General features: G+C 44.8%; 1 protein-coding gene and 1 long non-coding RNA gene across 4 annotated transcripts in view; one reads left to right on the top strand and one right to left on the bottom strand.

Moving 5' to 3' along the window:
- PRKCA (protein kinase C alpha) overlaps positions 1 to 25707 on the top strand; it is a 404563-nt gene that overhangs the window by 37780 nt on the left and 341076 nt on the right. The window lies entirely within an intron of this gene.
- Positions 305 to 4354, bottom strand: LOC121015314 (uncharacterized). Of its 2 annotated transcripts, none has more exons than XR_005783754.1 (2): positions 2992 to 4354; positions 305 to 791 (listed from the first exon to the last, which is right to left on the bottom strand). It is a non-coding gene; the product is annotated as an uncharacterized LOC121015314 (long non-coding RNA). The 2 variants fall into 2 exon arrangements; XR_005783755.1 differs by lacking the exon at positions 2992 to 4354 and adding an exon at positions 2018 to 2230.

The following is a 25707-nucleotide window of genomic DNA, read 5'->3' as shown; positions in this document are numbered from 1 at the left end:
CTCTCGTTCTCTCGTTCTCTCGTTCTCTCGTTCTCTCGTTCTCTCGTTCTCTCGTTCTCTCGTTCTCTCGTTCTCTCGTTCTCTCGTTCTCTCTCTCAAAAACAAAAATTTTAAAGGTTAGGAGAAATGGAGAAAAAATAAGACCATATCTGTGTCCACTGGTCTGTCTTAAATAATGAATAGCTCTTTTAAAGGCTTTGTGACCTCATTCTTTGGTTGTTTGGAAAATAGTTTTATTTAGCCCTGATCTGAGTGTTGACACATTTCATTATGAAATACCAAAAAAAAAAAAAACCCGTTAATATCACCATCAATCTTATAAACACCTTTATTAGGGCTGTCAAGCTCATGGAAGATAAGTTTTCTAAAATTCTGTTTTTCACTTGAAAGCTTGAATTTTCTCATTGGCAATAAAAACGCAGTTATTTTCCATCAAGTGGCAGGTTCATTTTCAAGAAAGTCTTGGCAAATACCTGAGTCTGAGTAACCATAGTTGGTAGCTGTCTTTGCAGTAAAAAAAGGTGTCCCATGGAAAGAGGGGACATGAACCACCGTCACCCTCGGAGGGCAGCCAAAGTGCTTTGTATGTCCAATCGAATATCAACATGGAGTCTCTAGTGTTTCAAGACCTTCTTAAATATGAAACTGGCCTTAAGCAGCAGGTCCTGGGGTTTCATGGTGAGATGGAGGTAGTGTCTGGTGCCAGAATACGGTAACTGCTGCCTCGAATCGTGCTCAGGGGCCAGCGATCTTCCTGTCCTTGCTTCTGCGCCATCAGGGCAAACGGCATCCTAGCGAAAAAGGGAAACAATGAGTTAGTATCAGGATAATCGTTTTGATCTTGCTCGACCCTTGGAAGTCTCTGGATCATACTTTGACGAGTTTGGAAAAACATGAACATGCATACTTAATAAATGGAAGTTGTATCAATTGTCTGCAACAATACATAACCTCCAGTTTATATTTATCTTGGAGAAATGCACTCAGGACATCCAGTGTCACTGTCTTATTTCTGTTGGCATGAAAAATGGTTTGCATACCTTTAGCCTACAACAGCAGGCAGCTGGCATAGGACCCAGGAGCAGGTTGGACAACGGAGATGAGGGTAGGCAGCCCGAAGTTAGGATACTCTAACAAATGAACCATCCACATGTGGATAATGGCGTTGTAAAATTATTCCCTGCTTTAGTCAGCAGCTTAGTTGAAAAGCCGCGAAAACTGTACAGTTAAAAATTACATGTCTCCAAAATAGGCTTCGAGTGTAGCCTTTAACAGGACTATATCTAGGGTTGGGTTGAGCATTTTCATAGACTCTGTCTTTGGGAATGTAACTTTAAGAGCCTCGGTAATTTCCCTTAATGGAGTGTTCAAATTGCACCAGACTCCGAACAAAATGTGAAAAGCTGAGGTGGTCTCTCTAAGGAGCATTGGTCAAGTGGACAGAAGTGACCCCCCCCCCCCCCGTACCTACCCTAAGAGTCCCCAGTAACTTGTGGACAATCCTCGAAACCCTTGAATAAATCACATCCTGCCTCTGGTAGCAGGTATAGAACAGAACTTATTTTTGTCTTTTTAAAGTTTGACAAAACCGTTTTTCTGTTGAGAGTTGTATTTAAAAAAAAAAATTTTTTTTTAACGTTTATTTATTGAGACACAGAGCATGAACGGGGGAGGGTCAGAGAGAGCGGGAGACACAGAATCTGAAACGGGCTCCAGGCTCTGAGCTGTCAGCACAGAGCCCGACACGGAGCTTGAACTCACAAACCGCGAGATCATGACCTGAGCCGAAGTCGGACGCTTAACCGACTGAGCCACCCAGGTGCCCCGAGAGTTGTATTTTTAAAAAGGGAAAAACTCCGGCAGATGCTGGCTTTGTGCTGCTGTCCTGTGAGGCTGAACAGACATGTGCATCTGGCAGGGTTGTAGACTTCTTGGTGGCGGGGGAGGGTAGGAGGAAACCAGTAGCTTGAGCTAAACCGGTCTTGGAGTACAGGGCTCTACTGAGGTTGCCAGATACCTTGTCACATCCTTTGTTTCTATTGTTCTACTTGTAATTATTCTCCTGGCCTGATGGATGGAAGAGACGAATCCTCCTCTGCTTAACAGTCTTGACCGTGAAGGGTTTGTCTGTCCGGTGGACTTGGGCAGGGCTGAGTGGGTTTTCCGGGGCCTCCCGGTTGTCCAGCTCCTGTGTTCTTGTACCTTCTCCAAGCTGCTGACTGTGCACCAACCCTAAATTATTCCTCTGGTAGAAAAACACTTGGCCTGGCTCCCAAAAACTCCTAATGCTCTCCTCACTTGCACGGCTCTGATTGAGTGTTAGGTATCTCTTTGGCTGCCTCCTGTGTCTCTTCTTTTTAGGGCCTTTGTCAATGTCTTATGTGTGTGAAACATGAAAAATGAGCCATAGAGCTGCTGCAACTGGAAACTTAGGGTTTTTAGGCCACCGTTCCTTTATCGCATGGCCTTATCAGGTTCTTTGGTTACAGAGGTTAAAAAACAAAATCCACCCTAGGAGCCAGTAGATGGGGGGTGGGGGGGGGGAAGGGGAGGGAGAGGATGAGCACGTGATGGGCAGTGAAAAAAGATATTGTAACTAAAGCTCCGGCCAGTGTCCTCAGAGCCGTGGCCTTTGAGGTGCTGGCAGGAGTCTGCTTACAGCTCAGTCCGGTTACAGATGAGACAAACTTGGGATAACAGCCCCCGCCCCCCCCCCCCCCCCCTGCTTTAGAACGGGCTTTTCACAGGTAGTGGTTCTGGGGGGTGGGGTGGGGGGAGAACCCGCATCCCCAGGAGGCAGCGTGCATCTCTGATCTGAAAGGGAGCGCACAGGAGGGGTGGCCAGTTGAGTGTCCAGCCCCCTCTGGGCTCCAGCAGGTGTATGTCCCCTTTGAGACAAGGGAGGGGTTGGTGACCGACGTGAGTTTTTCCCTCCTTGCTGACCCAGAAAAAGGAAATGAAGTGAAAATACTTAATATGGCTGTTGTCTACCTTTCGGAAGGCTGAGTGCTTGTGCTGGGGGCTGGTTCACGGATGGTCACGCGGTTTAGATGAGCATCCTTGAGCAAGTTTCCAGAGATCTGTTGTGGTTCCTTCTCTCCCCCCCCCAGTGTGGAGCCCACGGCTTCCTTTCTCTTCAGGCCTGCAGTAGACCATATGCTCTTCGATTCTCACCTGATCGGACTGCAATACGTGGGTGTGTCCATTGGCTCACTTACCAAAGTGTAAACGTTTGGAACACACAGAGGTGGACAGTCTGTCCCAATCAGCCCTGGACTTGGCCCTGCCTGGGACTGAGCCTGGTACATGGCTTGAGGGGGTGGGGGCAGGTAGATCAGCAGTGACGGGTGAACGGGGAGAGTCACTGGCCAGGAACACCGTGGAATTGCCAGCACAATTGTGATTTTATCCCCCCCCCCCCCCGCCCCGGCCAAGGCTGTGGAGGGATGTGGGCCAACAAACGGGCAGAGGTAGGGATGCCAGTATCTGTGTTACCTGGACTCCAGCACCGGTTGGGTGCCCCTCGCTTCTGAGCCTGAAGGAGCTTCCCCCTCAGTGTCTGTAGATTAAGCCTCAGATGTCCCGAATTTGAGGATTTGAAAGTAAAACCCTGCACCCAGGATTCTCAGATTTTCCTGGCTCCTCACTTAAGGCAAGGAGCGTGATTCTGTTGATACTTAACATTTCTTCTTCCACGTATTGGCTTGACAAAGGGCTTTGGAGAACTGAAAATGCCTTGATCTTGGAAATAAATAAATTTCAGTATGTGTTGATAAAGAAGTAGTCTTCTAAGCTACTCTGGGGTTAAAAAATTACTAGAAGTTTTGGATTTCATGTTTTTATTTAAGTCCTAGTTTGTATTCTAGTTATTTAAACTCTTAGAACCAGGAGCCAAGACTGGCTGCCACTTTCCTCCCTGGATTGGCTTCATCCCTGAGGGTAGTAAGTGGACTTCCTCTACTTCTGTGCTTACAGATGCTAAAATGCCTTACGTCAGGTCCCGAGGGTACCAGTGCCCAAGTCCCAATGCTGACAGACCCAGATTTCCATTGGAATCCCTGGGAGAAAGAGCTTGACCCCAAATGGTCAGGTGCCCACCATGGTCCGGTGAATTCTGCCCATTCAGAAGGAGCCTGGAGAGTAAATGTGGCTTAGAGGCCTCAAGTGAGCTCCCAGTGTCTGGGGGTTGTCTCCAGAGGCTGTAAACAGACTCCCAGGGCCGTACAACTTAGAGCAAGGGACGGGAGTCCGGCATGACCCCCGTTCCTTTATCACCAGTTACTTCCCACGGCTGCTTTTGGGGGGGGGGTGAACTTGGCCCCTCCCTGAGGCCTGTACTTGTGGGGGAGATGGAATTCTCGGAGCGGGGCTTGTGTTAGGCACACAGCCCAGGCATCTCTGCTGCAGTGTTGTTCAAACACTTCTACCAAAGTGGTAGTTTCCGTGGCTAGCCGTAGGGAAGATGCAAGGGGAAGAATGTCAGGAAAGAAAAGAGCATCTTGAAGCTTCTCTGGGGGTGGTGGTGGTGTTTCCTGAGTTGTGTTTTAGGAGTTGGGGGAGGAGGGAAATGGTTGAGACTGGTACATGAGGGATGTTCTTGAGTTTTCTGAGAGGAAATCGTTTTATCCAGCCACTTCCTATTTCAGAAATAACTCTCAGGACCCTGCAGTAATCTGTTTTAATATGTTAGACGTCTCAGTCGAAGATCATTGTTCACGGTCCACCAGCTTTACCTGGTTGCAGCAAAGATAGTTTTGTTTTTATGCCACGTGCTCGAGAAATCTATTAAACATCTGGGTAGATAGGATTGCATTAAACTAATAAAACCCCCTGGTTAAAAGAGATAAGTGCTAGATTTAACATTGGAAATCCTTTCCATTAAGTACAGTGCAGGCAGGTCTTTCTGCACATTTTGGTGAAGCTTAACCATTTTTGATGGCTTGCTGTGATCATAATCTCCACTGTAATTTTTATAATTGCTCTCGGTAACCTATTTGGGCTGCCTGCTCAGTTCTACAATCGGTGTCTGTCCTTTCCACAACAGGTAGAACCGGGTCATTTGATTCAGAAAGGGAGTTTGCTTTCTCTTGTAACTTTTGGGATCAGCCCCTTAGTACTTTACCAGGATTACCAGTGAACATGTCCTATATTCCATCTTGAAAATTTATATGCTGGGCATCAGGTTCTTTAAAATTTGTGTTTTCTGTTTTATGGGAGGAGCTCTTGGCTAGGGTTGTAGACCTCAGCACCGTCTCTTAACTAAATGTGTTCTTCAGGCAGCACACAACTTTGGACTTCATGGTGGGCTTTTTTTTTTTGTGTTTTCCTCCAGATAAAGTAGGTCCATGATGATCTAGAAGGTCCCTTCCTCCCCCATTGAATCCAGACTTGGATTTAAGAAATTGGATCTTTGTCATTTAGGGTTCTTATTAAGCAGAATAATTCTGTTCCTTGCATGCAGCCTTCCGGTTCTGTATCCCTGTATACACAACACCTGATATGCTTGCTTCGTAGACCCTGTGGGTTGAATAAGTGAATGAATAAATACACGGTGGCCATTCTGAAACTCCTTTCTGCAGTCTAAATACATCATAAATGGTGTTCAAGCCAACCCAAGTCTGGCCTCTGATGTGGAGCCCAGCTTGAAGATGGAAGGTTAAAACCCCTCTTGGAGTAAATTGCAGTCTCGAGTCCTGGACGGCCCTTGAATCCCTCCAGGTTCTTACTCTGCAGGACCCAGAACACTGGGCTGTTCCTTTTTCCTGCTGCTTCACCCTGGGACTGCCCACTTGACTAATCAGTTTAAGCTCTTCTCTCTTAGGCCACTAATCCTATTTCTCCAGCTGAGAAAGCAGCAGGATACTAGTAACATGTCCCATAGCTATTAAAAGGTAGTGCCTTGCACCTTAAGTACTAGTATTGTCCTCTGCAAAAGAAGGACCCTACACCAGAATCTTCATTTATGCTTTTGCTTTTTTTTTTTTGCAATCTTTTATTTTCCAGTGTCCTCAGGGGAGAGACAGAATTTTTATTGTCCTCGCTGATTACACATTTCTGCTTTTCAGCATCATAGCGACAGGAGGCTTGCCTTCTTATACATGTTTACATTTTACCAACCTGCTATGAACCCTACTTACCAGAGGGGGAGAAAGCAGTGACCATTAGAATAATCTTCTTTGGCATGTGGTATTTTCTGATTAATTGGAACTAGGCACGTTTCACAATACTTGCTAACCACTCTCAATTCCTCCAGGTCAGATTTTCTTGTTGAACACACCCTGCACCCTCTCTTCAGTTTATATGCAGGGAGGGCTACATTAAAATGGAGATCGATCTCCTAAGCAGACGGCCAACCCAGATCCTTTCAAAAACCTTGCTGCAGGTGCTAATGGAAGCCTAGAGAAGGTGCTAATGAAGGGGGAGGTGGTGAAATGCTGCCTGTTTAAGCAGTAAATTTCTGGGATTTTTGGAGTTAAGGGCTGTGACTTGGGGTCTGGTAGTGATGGAGTTCCTGATGTCCTGCTGCCACATCTTGAATTCTCACCAGTAAGTCTGCATCTGTTGGTTGTGTCCTTCTCTGAACTTGGTCTGAAATGGTGCCATCACTATTACCATAGTCACCTTGATCATTTGGAGTCCTTTCATGGTCTGATTCAGGTGGGGAGTCGGATATCTTAGGGATATCTTAGGGAAGATGTTTGCCCACTTGCCCATTGCTGGTTTCCTTTGAATAGCAAAACCAAAACATCTTTTATGTCCAGCTTTGGGGGAAATGATTCAGTCATTAGTATTGTATATACATGCAGTTGACAAATTGTCAAGTCCCTGCTTAGAATGAATTTGGGAAACTGCTCATAAAAATACTCTGCCATTTATAATACATAGTAGTCACACTGTCATTAGTAACTAAAAAGCTGGAGGTAAACCTGACAGCTGATGGTGATACGTGATGAGATGATGGAGGACTTCTTTTCTTCATTTTCTCTAATTTCTTGTACAAATTTTGAGAGAGTGAGTGCCCGGAAGGGGCAAAAAGAGGGGGAGAGAATCCTATGCAGGCTCTGTGCCATCAGTGCGGAGCCTGATGCAGGGCTCAAACCTGTGAACCATGAGATAATGACCTGAGCTGAAGTCGGACACCTAACCGACTGAGCTACCCAGGTGCCCCTGTCTAATTCTTGTTTTTTTTTCTTTTTTAAGGAAGCATGCTATTTGTGTAATGATATACCACATAGCTGGATATTTTAAAATGAGCAAGACTTGCAAAGCAGTTAGAAATGGAAGCTTTGGTTAAAAGTAACCCCTAAAATATTCTTCGGGATTTAGAAGTCTTTGCTCTAAAGATCATTTGGGGTAATAGGGTTGCTCGGAGGTGAAAGTTCCCAGCAGGCAGAGCTCTCAGGTGTAACTTGAGTGCAGGTTGTCAGGGGCTAAAGGAGTTGGAGAAAGAGAGGAGAGGGTGATCAAACAGGGATGAGGGCACCAAAGGCAACCGTGGTCTAAATCACACTGTCTTGGACCAGCTCTCGTGCATTTAGCTTTGTTTTCACTGCCATTGTGTTCTTTTTTTGCTTTTGTTTTTGAAGGAGAGACAGAGCATGAGCTAAGGGAGGGGCAGGGAGGGAGACACAGAATTTGAAGCAGGCTCTAGGCTCTGAGCTGTGAGCACAGAGCCCGACGTGGGGCTCGAACCCACAAACTGCCAGATCATGACCTGAGCTGAAGTCGGATGCTTAACCAACTGAGCCACCCAGGAGCCCTGCCTTTGTGCTTTTTAATGTGGCCAGAATTGAGAATAGTAAGGTCTGTCCTTGATAGGAGAGGCAGCAGAGGCATAAAAAAAAAATCCAGTAAAAATTTTAAAAGCTTAGATTTAGAGTTAGAATGCATTACGGGCATCAAAAAGAAAAAAAAAAAATGTTCCTAATTCTCCTGAAGGTAGAATGGCCACAGGGCTTTGGGATTAGAACCGGGTTGAATAGTGGGCCTGCAAGTTATTAGCTGAGACTTGGGGACCAGTCCCCTAACTTTTCTTTCTTAGAGTTCCCCTCTATAAAATGGGCACAGCTTTCTTGTAGGGTTGTGTGCTTATTAAACGAGAGATCAGGTATACACGGGTTCTTACTGTAGTATACAGCACGATATGTACTTGGTAGATGGTGGTCATGAGCTAACAGTGATGAAGTCAGTGGTGTTACCCAGCTAATGCTGTGTTCTGGGGAACACGATGTGTTGACACTAGTTTGGATTAGGAACCTGGTCCCGATTGTAAGTGGTTCCTTGGAAGTGCAAGCAGACAGCAGAATAGTCACAGACGAGTTTCTTGTGTAAGACCTCCTTTCTGTTGGGGACCCCTGAGTGGCTTCTTGGGGTTGGGCTCCAGCCTGGGTGTGAAGCCTACTTAAAAAACAAAAAAACTCTTTTGTGTTGAACTTGGAAGCAGAGGAAAGGGTAACAAATTGTACAGAGCGTAGGGATATTAATTAGAAATATGACAGGAGCACCTGGGTGGCTCAGTCAGTTAAGCGTCCGACCTCAGCTCAGGTCGTGATCTCGCGGTTCTCGAGTTTTGAGCCCCTGGTTGGGCTCTGTGCTGACAGCTCAGGGCCTGGAGCCTGTTTCAGATTCTGTGTCTCCTCCTTCCTCTGCCCCTCCCTCACTCATGCTGTCTCCCTCTCAAAAATAAACATTAAAAATTGTGACAACTATAATCCATTTTTGCCTTCACTTAATATTTTAAAATTTCATAGTCTGATCTCTTGAGCATCTTGAAAAGGAGAAACCTGGTAAACTGTACTTCTCAAGCATCAATCTATAGGCGCAGTTGTTGCATATTTTTTTGAGGACTGAACTTACATTTTCCCAAGAGGGCAAAGGAGCTCTTAACTGTAATCGAGTGGTGCATGCCCTCCTGGGCTACTAGGTGGACTCAAAGGATGCTTTGTTAGCGGCTGTAAAATGTCTTCAGCTCTTGAAGAGACCAGAATCGGTTACATTTTGGTCTTCTGGTATGCAAAATACTCATTGCACATAGTAATGAATGGATGGTAAACTGTTAGTCTGACTCCTTTCCGTAAGATGCAAGCCTAAAGCTAACCTAATATTAAGAAACAGAACCAACCGCGTGGCTCATTCCAGTGCAACAGCCATTTTAATTCGTGGGACTACAGTGTTTTTCTTCATACAAAACAGGTACCAACACTTGTTTGAATTTTTTTTTTTTTTTTTTTTTTTTTTGGCTAAGTGACGGCACATTGGCTCTTTGCAAATTAATTCAGGATCTCCTGGCTGATTGACTTAGCGAGTATACCCCAAACGGCTCCACTCCCACAAAGAAGTGTCTCATATTTTCACACTAAAAGTCCTGTTCTCCTTGATTTCATTAGTTGTGTATATTGTGCTTGTCGGAGGAATTGGAAAAAAAAAATTGAGGTGCTTAGAATGAGAGTAGCTTGACCTTCTGGTAAGGGAGGGTCTCACCTCACACGAGGAAGTGTGAACAATGAAATGAGCCTAAGATTCACTATGACGTCACTGTGATTTTCAGCATTCTTTGTTATCCTGACAGTTGATGGGTTGGTTGCCTTTTTGTCTTAGCTGTGCTCCCTTTAAAAGTAAAGTTGTCTGGGAATCTAGTATAAAATGTTTTCGTACAAACTTGCCACTCTGAAAATGCATCTGGAAAGAGCCAATTAAATTTAAAAGTGTGAAATTTGGAGGTTATGAAACCTGAGATGGCCTCAACAAAGAACCTCTCCAGAAATGCCTGAGTGGCACCAGTTTTCATTGCTAACAGCCCATGGACATTCCTCCCTTCAATTCTTTGAAAATGTGCATGCTTGTCAGAAATGGTAAATTTGTTACTGGTTTTGGAATTGGCAAGTTTTAAAAATTATCATGGTTTCTTAGTGTGTTCAGAACTGGATTTGATACACAGAAAACTGGTTTCTCTGCTTCCTTAGAGGTACGTCATGCCATGTAATGACCTAAACCTCTCAGGAGCTATAAAGTTGACTGGATTAAGGCGGCCTCTTGTTTGTAGAAGAATCCCAGTCTGGCCGTGTGGGTCTGAAATCCTAGAGGGCTTTAACAACTTGAGTTCATTGTCCTCTGAGGAGAGTAGGTAGCTTTATTTAGTAGAATACCCGTGGGGGTGGGGGTGTGTGTGTGTGTGTGTGTGTGTGTGTGTGTGTGTGCGCGCGCACATGTGTGCGCATCACATAAGGGATGGGTTGAAGAAATGCTGATGGGACAATTCAGTAAATTGTGTCCCAAATACCTAATAATTCATTCTGGGCCAGCACCAAAAATATTTCAGATTTTTAAAGGATTCTCTCAAGGAGTTGGGAACAGAGAAGGATTACAGAAGTATTTATAGTAGGCATAAACTTGCACATAAACTCAAAGTACCTTAAGCACGCTTGTTGGAATTATTTTAAAAATGTGAAGTAATTACTTGTTGTAGCCATTGTTTAACTCCTACTAAACCGTGTTGTTTAACTGTTGGTTTAGCTCTGGTTTTCACCTCTTAAATCCCACGTTCCCTAGACCAGAGTTAAAGCAGGGATAACCAGGATGTCCTCAAAGACGATTAGATTGTAAGAGGACAAGGTTTGTGGAGAATTGGGGATCCTTCATAGCACTGTGAAACTGCAACTGAAAGAATGTCTTCTATGCTACTCCAGAATAACTTTCCTGCTCAGATGGTGCTGGGCTTAATTACCAAGACCCTAAATAGATCTTACTTCTTTGTAATATTTGAAGTTGGAGGGAAAAGCTTCCAGAGATGAGAAGCTCAGCAGACCACAAGAACCTTTCACACTTGTTGAAGGTATTAGGAGTTGATTCAGATGACATTGCCTTTAATTGATTGGCGCTCCCTTTCAGTCCTTGGGGGTGGGGTGGGGAGGGAAAGACTCCATAGGAGCCTGAGTTGCTGCCAAGAAAAATGCCCATTGTTTCCTTGTGGACCCTGACCCTGTCTTCTCTGCCATGTGGTTGGTCATGGGCCCTTTGCCTGGTCTCTGCTGAGAAGTCCAGAGATGGGAGTGTAAGATTGGAAGAAGCCCCAAGGTGGATGAGGAGCTCGTAAATGTTGGTTGTGGCAGCAGGAAACGTGGGGAAGAATGTGAAAGGACCAGCTCTTTGACCTGCATGGTTCCGGGGCCATGGGCAGGTCAAATGTACGGGACACATGGGCTTTTCTGCAGCATCCTTCATAAACCCCTCTTGAGGAAATCTCAAAGCCATGCTCATGATCTGAACCGGATAAGGGTGTTTTCTTTTTTTTTTTTTTTTTGTTGTTGTTGTTGTTGTGGCTCCTTTGGCACTTGGTTGAAGTCTGTGGCTCCAAAAGCATTGAGTTGGTGAATGGTTAGTTCCAAAGTTGTACTTGGAAGTTGAGGGTAAAGTGCAGAGTGGGGTTGAGGGAATGTTGTTCTTGGTTTTGGGACTTTAAGTCTGTTTCTCGTTTTGTTTTCCATTTGTTTTGCGTAGGTGATTAAAAAGGAAGGGAAGGGGACTAAGTTGAGGTTTCCACATGCTCTCCATGACCTATGATGATTTCATTGGCGATGATTTGCAGGACTTGAGGTCTTGAATGCTGCTTAGCCGTGTCCGGGATGTGTTCCTGGAAGGAACCAGTCTGAGTGAACTTGTCTTTCCATGTTAACTGTATTTCGGATTCCAGATATCAACAAGCCATTCAGCTGAGAGCATCCTTTTTGGATCTTGAGACTTCAGAGGCTAAAATAGGTGTAATCTCTTTATCCTTTTGTGGTTCTTTTTGGAGATGAGCACATCAGAATTTTATTGTTTTAAGCTAAGCACGTGGACTGTACCCAGTTATTTTTTCTGCTTTTCAAATAGTTAACTATTATTGAAGGTGGTCACTGCTATTGTAGTGTTAACAGATGGGTAAACTGTAGCTTTTCACTAAGAGAGCAAATAAATCAGGTCTACCTCTCAATGTAGTAATCTTGATAACCATGGCAGTCTTTGAGCATGTTCTCTGCATCAGGCAGTGCTCCCTGCTCCCCTTGATTCAACGGCCCGGTGGATCTGGTTCACAGGGGAGGTGTGAGGTCTGTTACCCCGTAGCCTTGATGCAGAGGCTATACCTGCACCTCCTCTCCTATCCGCCCCCTGTATGTTCTAGAAGGAGTTGAGAGCTTTACCTTTTGCTGCTGCTTCCTGAGTGGAATGCCACCCCTACCCTCCACCCCCTTCCAGCCTGGCTAGTGCCTCCTGACTCTTCAGACTGGGTGTTTTCTCCTCTCCTTTACTCCTTTTGTTCCATAATTTCCAGTGTTTCTGCTGTACATCTGTTACAACTGCCTGGTGTTGGATGCCTTTACTTGGTTCTCTGCTGCTTAGGGCAGAGACCAAGTCTTAACTTGTGTGCCTCATGGGCCTGGTACACTGGATACAATAGGTCAAGTTTGATTGTGACTTGATGGGGAATTGGATTTTCCTACCCTCACTAATTAGGATGGTACCTTCAGGTTTGTGGGTTCCTCAAACCTCTTGAGAGAGAATGTCCTAGGGCTCTGAGAGATTCTAGAAATCTGATGTGTTGGAGACCATCCAAATGTGCCCAACAATTCCATCAAGCTGTATCCTCATTCATGTGGAAACTCCTTTTGCTTTTGCAGATATATTCGTTTTGAGTGAAAGACCTTGCAAAACCAAGTGCCAGCCAGCCCAGGGCATCCAGAAAGCCTGGCATGACTACTTTGGTGTGTGTGGTGGTTTGCTTAGTCAACCTTTGTATTCTACACAGGGCAATCTCTTCCCATTGCAGTGGCATGAAATGAATCTTAGAGGGAGTGACTGAGGAACAGTGTGAAGCCAGAAAAATGAAGCAATGACTTTCCTTATTTAGATATTTTTTAAAAAAATTCTTGTTAAATAGAACACTATAGCTAGCTTTTTGGATGTAAAGAGATCTCCTTACATTCCATAAGTAGTAAATCCTGACTTCTTGAGGCAAATTGTCTACTTAGTGAGTTCGTAGTGTTTTAAGTAAATTCATTAAGAAGGAGCACTCTTCCAATAAAGCCCATTTCTCAAAAAGTCTGTGTGCTCTGCACTGTGCTGGCTGCTGGGAGAGATGTGGAAATGGACAGGCTAGGGATTGGCTTTTAAAAGATGACCAATTTCATGCGAGTAACAGACCAGGGAACAACCTGCAATCAAGAAGGCGAATCATGATAAATGGCACCAGAGAGGTCAAACCAAAGTGGTTTTAAGCCAAAGAATGGGAACTGAGGGGGATAAGTTGACTTTGGTCTTAATGGATGTACTTCATACAAGTAGCCCCATGGGGAGAGGGAACCATGTGAGCAGAGAACAGGCATAGAGGTTGGAAGACCCCAGACCTAGAAGAATAGCCAGAGAAGTCCACGTGGTTGAAATGTAGGGAATGTCGTGGGGGTGGGGTAGAGGGAGAGTGTGATGCCTGCCCACTGACTATGACATGATGAGGGGTGGCTTTTCCCCGATATAGAAGTTTCCACTGCTCCATGGCTGCTCCTTGCTTCTTGTGCACACTCAGGATTTTTTCCCCCTCTCCTTTCCACTTTCCATCCCATCATGGTCTTCTGTGAACTTTCTAATTTTAAACCAATCAATGTGATTTTTCTCCTCCATGGGTGGCTCAGTGAACCCTTTACGAAAAAAATTTCCCACTTGCAGACTATTTCAGAACCAAAGAATGTAAAACACAATTGCATCAGATGGTTGCAGAGTGGTGGTTTTCATCATGCGTTCATGACTTCCAAAGGTCTGTCTGTAAGCCTCTTCTATAAGAAGTGAATATATCCTAAACCTTAGGAGAAAAGAAGAGGGGTCTAATCTTAATAGCAATATTTATCTTCACATCTTGATGTTCCTAGAATGTGTTCTTGACTTTATAGTGGAGTTGAAGCTTTGGTGGTGGGGGGGAGGGCCAACTGGAAATAGGAGGTCACACTTTGAGGAATGTCTCCAATGTCAGCATCATGTGGGGGGCTGTGGTATGTATTGGGCAAGACCATGGGATAATTAGTCTTGGTATGAAATGCCTCCTGCAAGAACAGAGGAAGGATGGAGAAAGGCTTACCTGTTTTTGCTGGCCACTTAGAAGCCTAATGCAGGAGGAGGGGGAAAAGGGTGTGAGTGAATGACCTGAACTCTGGACTAAGCACTTGATCTCCTGGAATTCCATTTCATCAGAGGAAGTTGTGTATCTTGTGTATCTTAGATATATTTGACCAGTAAGTTCATGGTCTTAATCACTGAACTCCTGTCTCTAGTGATGTTTTTTGCTCTGCCCTTAGCTTACTGTGATATTTACATTCCCCAATAGATTAACTCTTAGTATACCTTGTAAGTCTGCTGTAATCCTAAATACTCAATAAATATTCCTTAAAAGGAAGATGATTCTCCTTGACAGAAAATTGATTTTATTCAGTGTATATCTACTGAGAAAACACTTATGAATGTTTAATATTACCTGATTATCATACACTTACTTAAGCCCAGTATAAAACGCATGCCAAAGCCTAACATAAATGATTTATTATGCACCATTTAATGTTATCTGAGCCATGGTTTTTCTTATGAATTGAGTGTTGATAGTCATGCGGTGGTCCTGCTTTTTACTTCCCTACAGAAAGCATCTGAGGTGGCTACCTGTGCTCTTTGCTGAATAGTCAGAAATGTGGAGACATCTGTTACTTGTGTGTCTGTATCATGATGGGAATTACCCTTGTACTTTCCAAGTTTCCTTTATAATTAACATTGTGATAGCTACAGAGCTACCCCTGAAACCATCCCCACAGATGGTCCTAATATCCCCAGTTATAAAACTATATCAACATTTTTTAAGACATTACAAACAACTATCACATAGTTGACATTTTAGATGTCAACGCAGATGATCTTTTTACATATTTTATTCAAGATGTAGCTATTGTACTTCCGAGGAAAAATCCTTCTGAAGCTTTTGGTTTCAGAAGGTCTTCGATAAATAAAACCTTGATTGTATTGGTGGGAAAGGTACTTGAAAGCAAAATTTACTGTTTCCTGAGTAACTTTCCCAGGTAGGCCCTTTCTAGTGCTGTGAACCTGACTACCTTATTAAAAATAAATCGCCTCTGCATTCTCATTTTCAGGGCCTGGTACTGAGGCTGGAAGTGGGTGGATGGGGGCTGGCCGTTCTTTTCTACCAGGGAAAAGGCAAATAGTGAATTCTGGAGAGACCTTAACTGACGCATTAACTGATGGAGCATATGAATGAGTTGTAGGGAGTTTGTCAAGGTTAAGGCCGTGAATTTGAAGGAGTGAGATAGCAGGGGACAGAGGGGAGGGAGGATGTTAAAGAGGTGGTGGACAAGCTGTTAGACTTTGGGAGAGATGAACTTGGGGAGCCTGTCCCCTCCGGCCCATTGTCTTGAAGGCGGTGGATGGGGACATGCTCAGCAATCTCACTTGTATTTCTATGACCCTTGGCTCCATGTGTGATGACGAAAACAAAAGGATAGGCATGATCTAAAAGTCCATCCTAAAAAAGCACTTCATAGCAGAGATTTTAATCATTGTCTAAATTATTCAAGGACTTGAGAAGCACAATAAAGATCCCAAATTCTTGCTAGAATAAGAATTGTCATGCCAGTGATCTCTTCCTTGCCCCCCCCCCCCCATCCCCCTGCCCCCGTTGGCAAACAGGGCAAAACTAATCTCTTGAACACATGGCTTTCCCAATTTGCAAACAGTTGGGAAATTTCAGGGTTTTTTTTTTTTTTGTTCCTTTTTGTTTTTTTTACAGGACCCTGTTGAGTTAAAACCAAACCAAAAAAAAAAAACCTGTTCAAGGGAAACCAAAAGGGGCCCCAGTGTTCTTTGTGGAAATATCAGGGCCATTGGCCAAGAATTCCCCAGCTCAGAATCTGAGCTAAGAAAAGGCCTGCTTGGTCACCTTGGTGGATAAGAGTTGACAGTAGCCTGTGGAAGACAGGTGAAAAACTATGGTCTGGAAGCCAGAGGCTGTGAAACAAAAGCAGAGGTGACAAAGATCTGCAGTAAAAACCATGGCTGTATGTAAAAACAGTAGTTAAAAACAAATTTAAAATTAGAAGTTCTAGAAATGTGGGGATTTGCCCTTCCTATACCATTTTAAATCCTTTGCTCAGACCTTTCAAAATCTGTTAAGCTGGTAGTGAACCGAGTAGAATGGTTTCATAAGGTCTGTTTTTCCCTCTTGGTTAAATAAGTGACTGGGTTAAATAAAAGCAGTCCTGTTGTGGTCAAAACACCTAGTTCGTGGTCTCCTAAAACCAGGTTTGAAACCTGAGTTACATCCTTGCTGGCCTTACGGTTCTCTGCAAGTTTTCAGTGTTCAGCTTTGTCATGGTGCCTCATTTCCTAAACGAAGATAATACCAATTTGCAATAGAGTACTCAAAAGCGTGCAGAGTAATTCGAAATGCTTTGCAAAAGGTTCTTGTATAGAAAAGGTGCTTAATTTACTGCGCGCTAAGCTTAAGAGGCATCACTTGTGATGACTTCCCTGTATTTATGAAATACGCTACAGGTCTAATTCTTTCACAGGGAGTAACTTGAATGAGTAACTGAAAGACTGAGATACTTTGCCAACTGGCTAGATTGGCAATGTTGTGAACTCAGCCCTCCAACTGTCCACTCAGTGGCATTTATGCCACAACATGTGTTTAAAGAAAAGAGGTTCATACAATCTTGGTGTTTCTTCTATGGAGTTCTAGGCATTTAGTTTAAATTGTTGAAGCTGATTGAGCATTTCGAAAAATCTAGGCTCAATTGTTGACCATCGCAATGACTTAGGACTTGTGGCAAATCCCTTGGCATATTTATTTGGTGTTTCTCATTCATAGTGTATGGAGAGCTGCTTTATATGAGGGAAGGTGTTTAAGAGAAGACACAGGTCAACACATCTTTAAAAACTATTAAGTTCCATACAAATAGAAAATACTCCTGAGCCTCCTGGTTGGTTTAGTTGGTTTTAGAATGAACGGGGCAGATGGAAGGTGTGGGTCTTGCTCTCTGGCCCAAATCATCTGACCCAGAGGAAAGTTCGTTTCTCAGCCTTTGTTTCCTAATCTAAAACTAAGGGAGTTTGGCTAGCTGGCTCCCTGTCCTTGTCAAACATTCCAATCTAGCGTATCCCATTGATCCTTGACTGGTATCTTCTTTCTCTGAGGTTGTGGAAGGTGGCTCATGGGGTGAGAGCTGGGTATTGCCTGCAATTCAGATGATATTGTTCAGCTTCTGTTGACTGATTAGGAATTTTGCCCAAAGGGAGGCCAAGGTAAACCTGTTAAGTGCCGGGGATTTATCATACTCTTGCTGGTGCAGCGTCTCTAAGGTCTTGTCTCTTAATGAACGTCACTGACTATGCCCATTTAATAAGGTCTGAGATCTTTGTACTTAGGAGATCTTGTGAAGATTGTTCTTAAAGTCCAGAGATTCCCTCGTGAAACAGCAAAAGTGTGGGGAGGGAAGACCCATGAGAGCAGAATTGAAATTTACACATGGGATCCCCCCAAATATCTTATTAAAGGTAATTAATTGCCGGAGGCTGACTTCAGCTAGATATTGATCAAAGCAATTGATGCTGGATAAATGATGAATAAATTATGGAATTTTTAAGTTGAGGGCCTTAAGGTACTCTTCCTGATCTCCAGGTATACTGCCCCATAACCAGATGGATTTTCTTGTGAAAAGTGGTTCTTTGGGCACAAGACTGTCTTGCAAGTCCCTACCTAAGACCTGGCATGTAATAGATGTCTAAAACTTCGTGTTGAATCCAACCAAGAATTCTAAAGTCATTAGTATCTGAACAAGTCTAAGAGGGTAAGCTCTATTGAGAGGCTGAAGCTGGAAGGATTTGAAATGTGGATAGAAGCTGTGTGTGTGCATGACATCAGTAATTATTTATCAATGAAGATCACCTATTGGGTCTTATTGTGTTTGAGAATCTCCCAGGGGCCTCATTTAAAAATGCATCTCCAGCAGCTGAGATTCTGACTCCATGTGTCTGGTTGGGACCCAGAATCTGCACTGAGCCCCAAGGGGTCTGTGGACCAGATGTTTTAAGTCCGACCTCTATATGCATGGGCATTTAAAGCTCCTTGGCAGTTGCAAAATTAGAACTCCAACTGAAACCACCTAAGAGGTAGGTGTATGTGCATACACGCGTATTACTTATCTCAATACTGGGTCTGCTTATTAGGAGAACGTTTCACAGCCAAATTCGTAGATGTTTGGGTGTACTGGTGAATCACTAATTCTGTAAAATGTAAGCAGTGATACATGTGCCCTTTCCTGTGAGGTGATAATCTGTTAAGCAAAATTCAGGAAACCTTTAGCTTAACCTTTGTGACTTTGTTAGATGTAGTCTTAACATACACCACCCCCCCCCCCTTTTTTTGCCACATAATTAAGTACATTGATTCTTGAAAACTGCAGGGATTGGGTTGCTGACCCCTGTAGAATTGAAAATCCAAGTAGAATTTTTGACTCTTCAAAAACTTAATAGCCTATTGACCAGAAGCCTTACTGACAAGTCAGTTAAATACTTTGTATGTTATGTGTGTTCTATACTATATTCTTAGAATAAAGTAATAGAAAAGGTATATTTTCCCTTAAGACGTTTAATTCTGTATTAGAGCAAGAGTGAGCATGAGCCCCAGGGGAAGGGCAGAGAGAGGGGGGAGCGCGAGAATCTCAGCCTCAGCACTGTCTGCTCAGAGCCCGATGTGGGACTTGAACTCAAAAACTGAGATCATGACCTGAGCCAAGATCAAGAATTGGATGCTTACCTGACTGAGCCACTCAGGCACCCTGACAAGTACTCTATCTGTCTCTATAGAAATCTTTTTATCTACAGAAATCACATGTCAGTAGATGCACACAGTTCAGACCTATGCTGCTCAAGGGTCGACTGTCTCTTCTCAGCAATTTTCTCTGGAGAGTTTTCCCTAAGAAGTGAGTGGGCGAGCCAAGATATACACAACCCAGGGTGCTCATCCTTGTCCTCTGTCACAGGGAAAAAAGACCCAAAACTAGGATGGCTGCAAAGGGAGGTAGATTAAGTTATGGTCCCCACATACAGTTAGATACACAGCTATTAACTGAAAGCGTCGAAGTCCATTTGTGGTCCTGGAAAGATTTTCGATAGATGGGTAAAGGAGAACACTGGTTAAGGAACATGGTAAGCACATAATAGAGATAACATTTACTGATTGCTTCTTACAATGTATCCTTTCATCCTCACTAAACCTTTGAGTTTGAAGTGGTGTTATCCCTATTTTCTGGACATGTGGCCAGAGAAGGAAAGTGACTTGCCCAGGGTCACACAGCCTGTAAGTGGCCTCTGAAGTTCTGGTGCTTTCACTGTCCTGGGATGTTGTGCCTACACTAATGTGTAGACCTTTAAAGGCCTGTGAAGATACACAGCAACACGTCTCTAATAATTGGTAAGAGCATGGTTTTGTTTTTCTGCTGCTCTGAACTTTCTCATTGTTCCCCAACTGCCAGTTGTTAAGTAAACCAACAAATAATCCTCCAGTGGCTTTCTGAACGTGTAAAGCTGGCTGTTCGTATTGCTTGGGTGTTGGAGGGATTTACTCGGAGGGCATCACAGAGAAGCCAAACCGATTAACTGCCATGGGGAAGGTGCCACGGAAATCCTTCCTCGTGTTGTCATGATCCGTTTCTATGCCGTGACGGGGGAGGTTATCTCTTGGTTTGTAACCAGTGAAGCCCTCCAGGTTTGGCTGTAGATCTGATGCTAAAAACCCGAGGACCATGTAATCAGCTGACACCCCAGCCTTTAATCAGCAGCCCAGCGCTTCCTGGTTGAGTGGCTGCTTTTCCAGAGGGAGGGGTGGAGGCTGGACTGCGGTACTGGGGAGGCCAGCACTTCTCTTGCCTCCCTGCCTTCTCCGTTGGGTGTATGTCCTCCATGGTCATGGGGACAGGCCTGTGTCTGCTGGAGGAGGGGGCTCTGCTGCCTGTGTGAGGCACAGCTCCCCATGTTCCCTCCTGGGCTTTGCTGTTTCAAGCCTCTTTTTGCCTCCACCTCTCTCCACTGGAGCCAGCTTCCCTCACCCTGAGGTCCCTCACCTGCCTTGTCCCTGCTGTTGTGTGCTGGGTGTGGCTTCCTCTTCCCTCGTGGAGGAGCACTGAGGTCTTTGTCCTCATCAGAGACTGAAGGCCTGTTTGTCCTCCTGGATTTGTTTCTCCCGAGGTCGTGGGGACATCGCCTCCATCACCTCTGCTGTTCACAGGGCCGCTTGCCCGTTACCCTGGTACTGGTCCAGCCTGAAGGAGCTGCCATTGTCTAATTTCCTGCCTCATCCCTCGGGTCCCCTTGGCACCTCTGTGCCCTGAATTAAGCAAACAAGTCCAGGATGACATGGTGAAAGGAGCTGGATTCCGGGGTGTGTGGGGATTCCCGGTCTGTGATTCTGGCCTTCAGGGAAGGAAAGGAGTTGCGTGACGTTAAAATTGCCATTTTCCTGAGTGTGTGCCAAGCGCTGGCACCTGTCACGTACATTCCTGCTGCACTGACTGTTCGTGTGTGTGGCCTCGAGGCGAGTGTGGTTTCATGGAAGTGTTAACCATCGAATGGAGAAACCTGGCTCTGCAGGAGACAACCCAGAAGGTGTTTTGGAGAAGAGAGGGAATAGAGTGTGGTCATTGGAGTTGTAGCTGAAGGCACTTCCAAAAAAGGAAGTGCCCAGATCTGGTTAGTGGATATTTATGACCCATTGCCTGGAAACACCTGAATGTGCGAAGACTTGCAGGGCCCTGGCCTGCCTTCCACCACAGGCACTTTTCCGTTCAACTTGCTAGCTGAAGACGTGTGATCATTCAGGGCTGTACAGTGATGGATGGGTTGTACTTCTCTGGTCCTGCTGTTTCAGGATCCTGGCCAGTGGTACTTCTGGCTGGTCTTTTTATTGTGTGCATTTTGCTCTATTAGCTGATGACCTCTTGGTGAAGCCAGTTGAAGTCTTCAGGGAAAGGGTCTCACGTCTACTGTATTATAGATGGTCCGTGTAAGCCACATGCTTGTTGAACAGCTTTTAATGTTAAATCTCTGGGGGGTGGGGGCAATTTCTGTGTGTGTGTGTGTGTGTGTGTGTGTCCTCTTGACCAGTTTTAAAATCGGGTTTCCTTGGGGCTTGTTAGAGCCTTCAGGTCATCTGCCAGGGAGATGCTAAGTTGGGAGAAAATAGATGTAATGAGGAGATACAGGGGCTCCGAGGAGCTCGGGTGAATCTTCCAGTTCCTGGCTTCCTGGGCTTGCCCTGCTCGTTAGAACCATGTGGACCCAGCATGTTGTGTATTTGCCCCTCAGCAGTAAAGGGGGTTACTGGTACCTCCCTTGCTGATGTGTTGAGCTGTGAAGATCCACTTAGGTCATGGATACTGAAGGGCTAGAGGGCTTGTAAGACCTGATTTGTGATCTCTGCCAAGATTTCCTTGTTGACTGCACATTTTATGGACTTCTGCACGTTGGGCACAGTGCCGTATACTGGCTGTCCTCAGGGATAGGGTGCGAGGACTGGCAGCCTCTGCTTGATGTAAACATCAGTTCTGTGGTCCTTGCTAGGACCTGCTGGATTGGAATCTCTGGGGCCCAGGAATCTGCATGTGTAGCAAGCCCACCTCTTGATACTCCCCTTCAGATTTGAGAAGAAACCTGGCAATGGTAGGAAGGATGCAGAGACCAATAAAAAGCTAAACGTTGTGGGTGAGGTTGGCACAGGTAGCAGAAGGGGGGAAGCGGAGGAGAACAGGTGGTCTGCTGGATGAGCTCTGGTTTTTGGGCTCCAGTGTGAGATACAGATGTAGGTCAGATAAACTATTGTGGACATAGAGGAGAAAGGGGGGGCCGGGTGGGGCCTCCTTACCTTGGGTGTGCTGAGAGCAGACCGGGCTTGAGTGCACACTGGAAGGGGAAGGTAAGGCTCCCCTCTCCACTGGTTCTGCTTGGCACATAGGCCAAGAAGCCTTGCGTGACCAGGACCGTGAAGATGCTGGAAGGCGTACCAAGCCAGTCCAGAGCTTGAGTTCAGACTGCCGCAAGGGGCTGTGTTCCACATTCCTCCAAAGACGTACTTTTTTTTTTTTTTTTTTTTTTAAAGTTTAATTTTGAGAGAGGGAGAGGAACAGAGAGAAAGGACACAGACCCTCAAGCAGTCTCCCTGCTGTCAGCACAGAGTCCAGTGCAGGGCTTGAACTCAGTAACCATGAGATGTGACCTAAGCCAAAGTTGGATGCTTAACCAACTGAGCCACTCAGCTGCCCCAAGAAATAATTTTTCTGTGAACTTAGAATTGCTCAAAAAAAAAATGTAAGGTTGAGGTTTCCCATTTGTCCCCTACTCCCACAAACACCTAGCCCTCTCCCACAATGAATGTCTCCCCCGCCAGGGTAGTGCATTTGTTACAATTGACGAGCCTACATGGACACATCCTAATCCCCCCAAGGTCTATAGTTTACGTTACCATTCACTCTTGGTGTTGGACGTTCTGTGGGTTTGGGCAAATGTGTAATGACAGGTGTCCATCGTTATGGTATCATTCAGAATATTTTCACTGCCCTAAAAATTCTTGGCCTATTCATCCCCCTGCTCCCTGGAAATGATGGGCCTTTCATTGTCTCTGTAGTACCCCCCCCACCCCCAACCAAGTGTCATGGAATTGGACACCCACAGTACATAACCTCTTGAGCTTCTTTGACTTAGTCCTGTGCATTTGTTTCCTTTCGTGTCTTTTTCATGGCTTCATAGTTCAGAACGGGTGAAGAGGAGATGATACAGGTGTTCGGTTATGATGTGAGCTATGGGAATAAAGGCACCACATAGGGAAATCCGGTCAGTGGTACTCTAAGTATTGTATGGGGACAGATGGTAGCTGTCCCTGCAGTCAGCATGTGTAGAGCTGTTGAATCACTGTGTTGTACACCCGAAACTAATCGTGTCTGCTGTACTAAAAAAAAAAAAAAAACCCTAAAAACTCAACTAAAATCCCTACAAAATTATAGGTTTAGTGTTTTGAAGAAATAAATGCCCCCATCTTATTTGCTTCTGAAATCGAGCTGACTACTAAGTCACAATCCAGTTTAGGAAGTGTTTGGACCTTGCTCCTAGTGAGCCATTCAAGAAGCACATAGAGCAGAAATAAGAATGTAAAGATTCATGTGGGCTGCTTCATAGGGAATTAAAAGAGATTTGACTTCATGGGAAAAACTTGGTTGTCTGCCCATACTTGTATGCCTATACTTGAGATACGTAAATAGACTCTGTATAGTTTAAATTAGGAAGTCACACACCTACTCAGGTTCCTCATGATGGCCTTTGTAAAAATGGAATTAGAGAATAGAACCTGATGCTTAATAAATACTCAGTAAGTGCTTATTAAATATCCCTTTTATTTCTCTTAATATTTCTAGTATGCCGTTAAATCACCAGCATAATCACTACTCGAGTGTTAAACACTCTGCCATAGAAGTCTTCAAATATATAAATGTGTTAATTACTTTTGCCCACAGTAAGCAACTAATAGACGGTTACAAATAATGAGGTAAGGCTAATAATGTTTTCATTGTTTCATAACCTATTTTTTCCCTTAGTTGTAATACTCTAGATTCGTGAAAGGCAATTGTAGAGCCAGGTGGCAGAAGGGATTGGTGGGTCAAGTTCCTTGCCCTTGAAACATCTTAAGGGATGAGATGTTGCTAAGGCTTTCACAAACCACACCAGTGATGGTTAAAAGCAAACCCAAACAGGCAAAAACAAACAAAACAAAACAAAAAGACAAACATAAAAACCCCACCTGGGATGGCATTTGTTTGTTCCTTCTTAAGAAGCCTCGGGAAAATTTTTTTTTCTATTTCCGCCCAAACGTGGCAGAAGGTGTGAATGTGTGAGGAGCTGTAGAGGGATGGCTTGAGGCCAGTTACAAGTCCACATTCGTAACTTGGGGCTCTGTCTCTGTCCTCAGGGAGTCCCTAGTCTAGGGAAGCAGGGAGGGTGTGTTGGGTTGGGGGGGCTGCTAGAGGTAATGAACTCACCTGGTGGAAGGTTTTAGGTGATGAGCCCATGGGCATCATTCAGCCAGGCAGACCTGACTGCTGGGAACGAAGCCTGAGGAGAGGAGGGCCGGAGGGGTCAGGTATGAGGGGAGGGGAAAGGCTTGGACAATAAGGTCACAGAAGTAGCGTGAGGTCAGAGTGGATTCCTTGTACAAGCCCTCGAGCAGATTTACTAGGTGAGACGTAACTCCTAGGTGTGGAGAAGAAAAGTGGATGTGGATTTGCCAGCACATGAAGAAGTTACAATGAAATGTACCCCCATCCCCACGGTCCTAGTTCAACCTCCTCCTCCTGCTGGCTGGGTTCTAAGAAACAGCAAGTTATTTTGCTGTCATCTTAAATTATGTTGTGACTTCTCTCTGACCTGTGGTCTCCAAAGCAGCAACATGTGGGAGCCAAAATCCTCTTCCGTTCTTGTCTGTGGTATTCTGTAGTCCTCAGGAGAGGATTCGAAGCTCCTTCTGAAATGCAGGCTTATGTGATGAGGCCTGTCATGGTTTCTCAGAAGGTGCTCCAAGGACCTATGACAGCAAAGTACCAAATGGTGTGAGAGACTGTGACGCTTTGGCTCTTCTGTTAGTCTGCATACGGAAACTTCTAGACATGGATGTGTTTGCAGAAGGAATGTGCGCAGCAAGGAAGGGCTCGGCTGGGAGAGCTGGTTTGGTAGGGGAGAAACGTGGAGGCCAAGGCTCTCCAGAGTGGCCGGATGGATGGGCTATGCTTGTGGGGAAGGCCATGGGCTGTGGGTTGGGAAGAGATCCACCCCGTCTTGTGTTGACGGGGGCAGTGTGCTGAAGGGATGGCTTTCGGCTTTGAATAAAGACTAAGGCATTAAATACTAGCTTCTGTTTTTACTTGAAAACAAGTACTACAATATATGGAAAGAACAGAAAAATGAGAAAATAGAGGGGAAAAAAAGCTTAAACTTAGTGGTTCTCAACTGGGAGTGATTTTGCTTTCTCGGGGACATCTGGCAATGTCTGGAGACCGTATTGATTGTCACAACTGAAGGTGGGGGCATGCTGCTGGCCTCTACGGGGTGGAGGCGGGGGCTCTGCTCAACATCTTAGATGCACAGCGCAGATCCCAGCACCGAGACCAGCCCAGCCCCAAATGCCAGTAGTGCTGAGGGGGAACAAATCCTACAGGAATCTCTCCAACACAATTTGCTTTATGTTGGTATATTTTTCACTTTAGATGCAGGTATACATAAGAGCATATATGGATTTATTTCTAGATACTTTGAGTAAACATTATACTCTAATGATGCTGACTACGTAGTAACCTAAGGGTTGCAAAATGGTCTTCCAGACTTGGCATGCCGTGTTTCTGTAATGCAAATATTCTAATTTACTGCTCTTGGGAATGACCTATAATGAGCAATTTTGTGCTTTTGGCTTTTTCTGAATTGGCAATTATTTCTTGAAGGTAGGATTGACAGGTGTTCACATTAGTTTTTCTAAGGGGGGGTATAGATTTTTAAAAGTTTCTTGGGAAATATTTCCAAACTGCTTTCCAAAGGCATGGTACCAATTTCATGGTGTGATCGATGAAAGCACTTCCTGTTGGCTTGTGTTCTTGC

This window comes from Herpailurus yagouaroundi, unplaced genomic scaffold (genome assembly GCF_014898765.1).
Source record: "Herpailurus yagouaroundi ecotype Mexico unplaced genomic scaffold, PumYag 206, whole genome shotgun sequence".
Taxonomy (NCBI): domain Eukaryota; kingdom Metazoa; phylum Chordata; class Mammalia; order Carnivora; family Felidae; genus Herpailurus; species Herpailurus yagouaroundi.
Note: the sequence above shows the minus strand (reverse complement) of the source record. Positions and strands in the feature narration are given on the sequence as shown.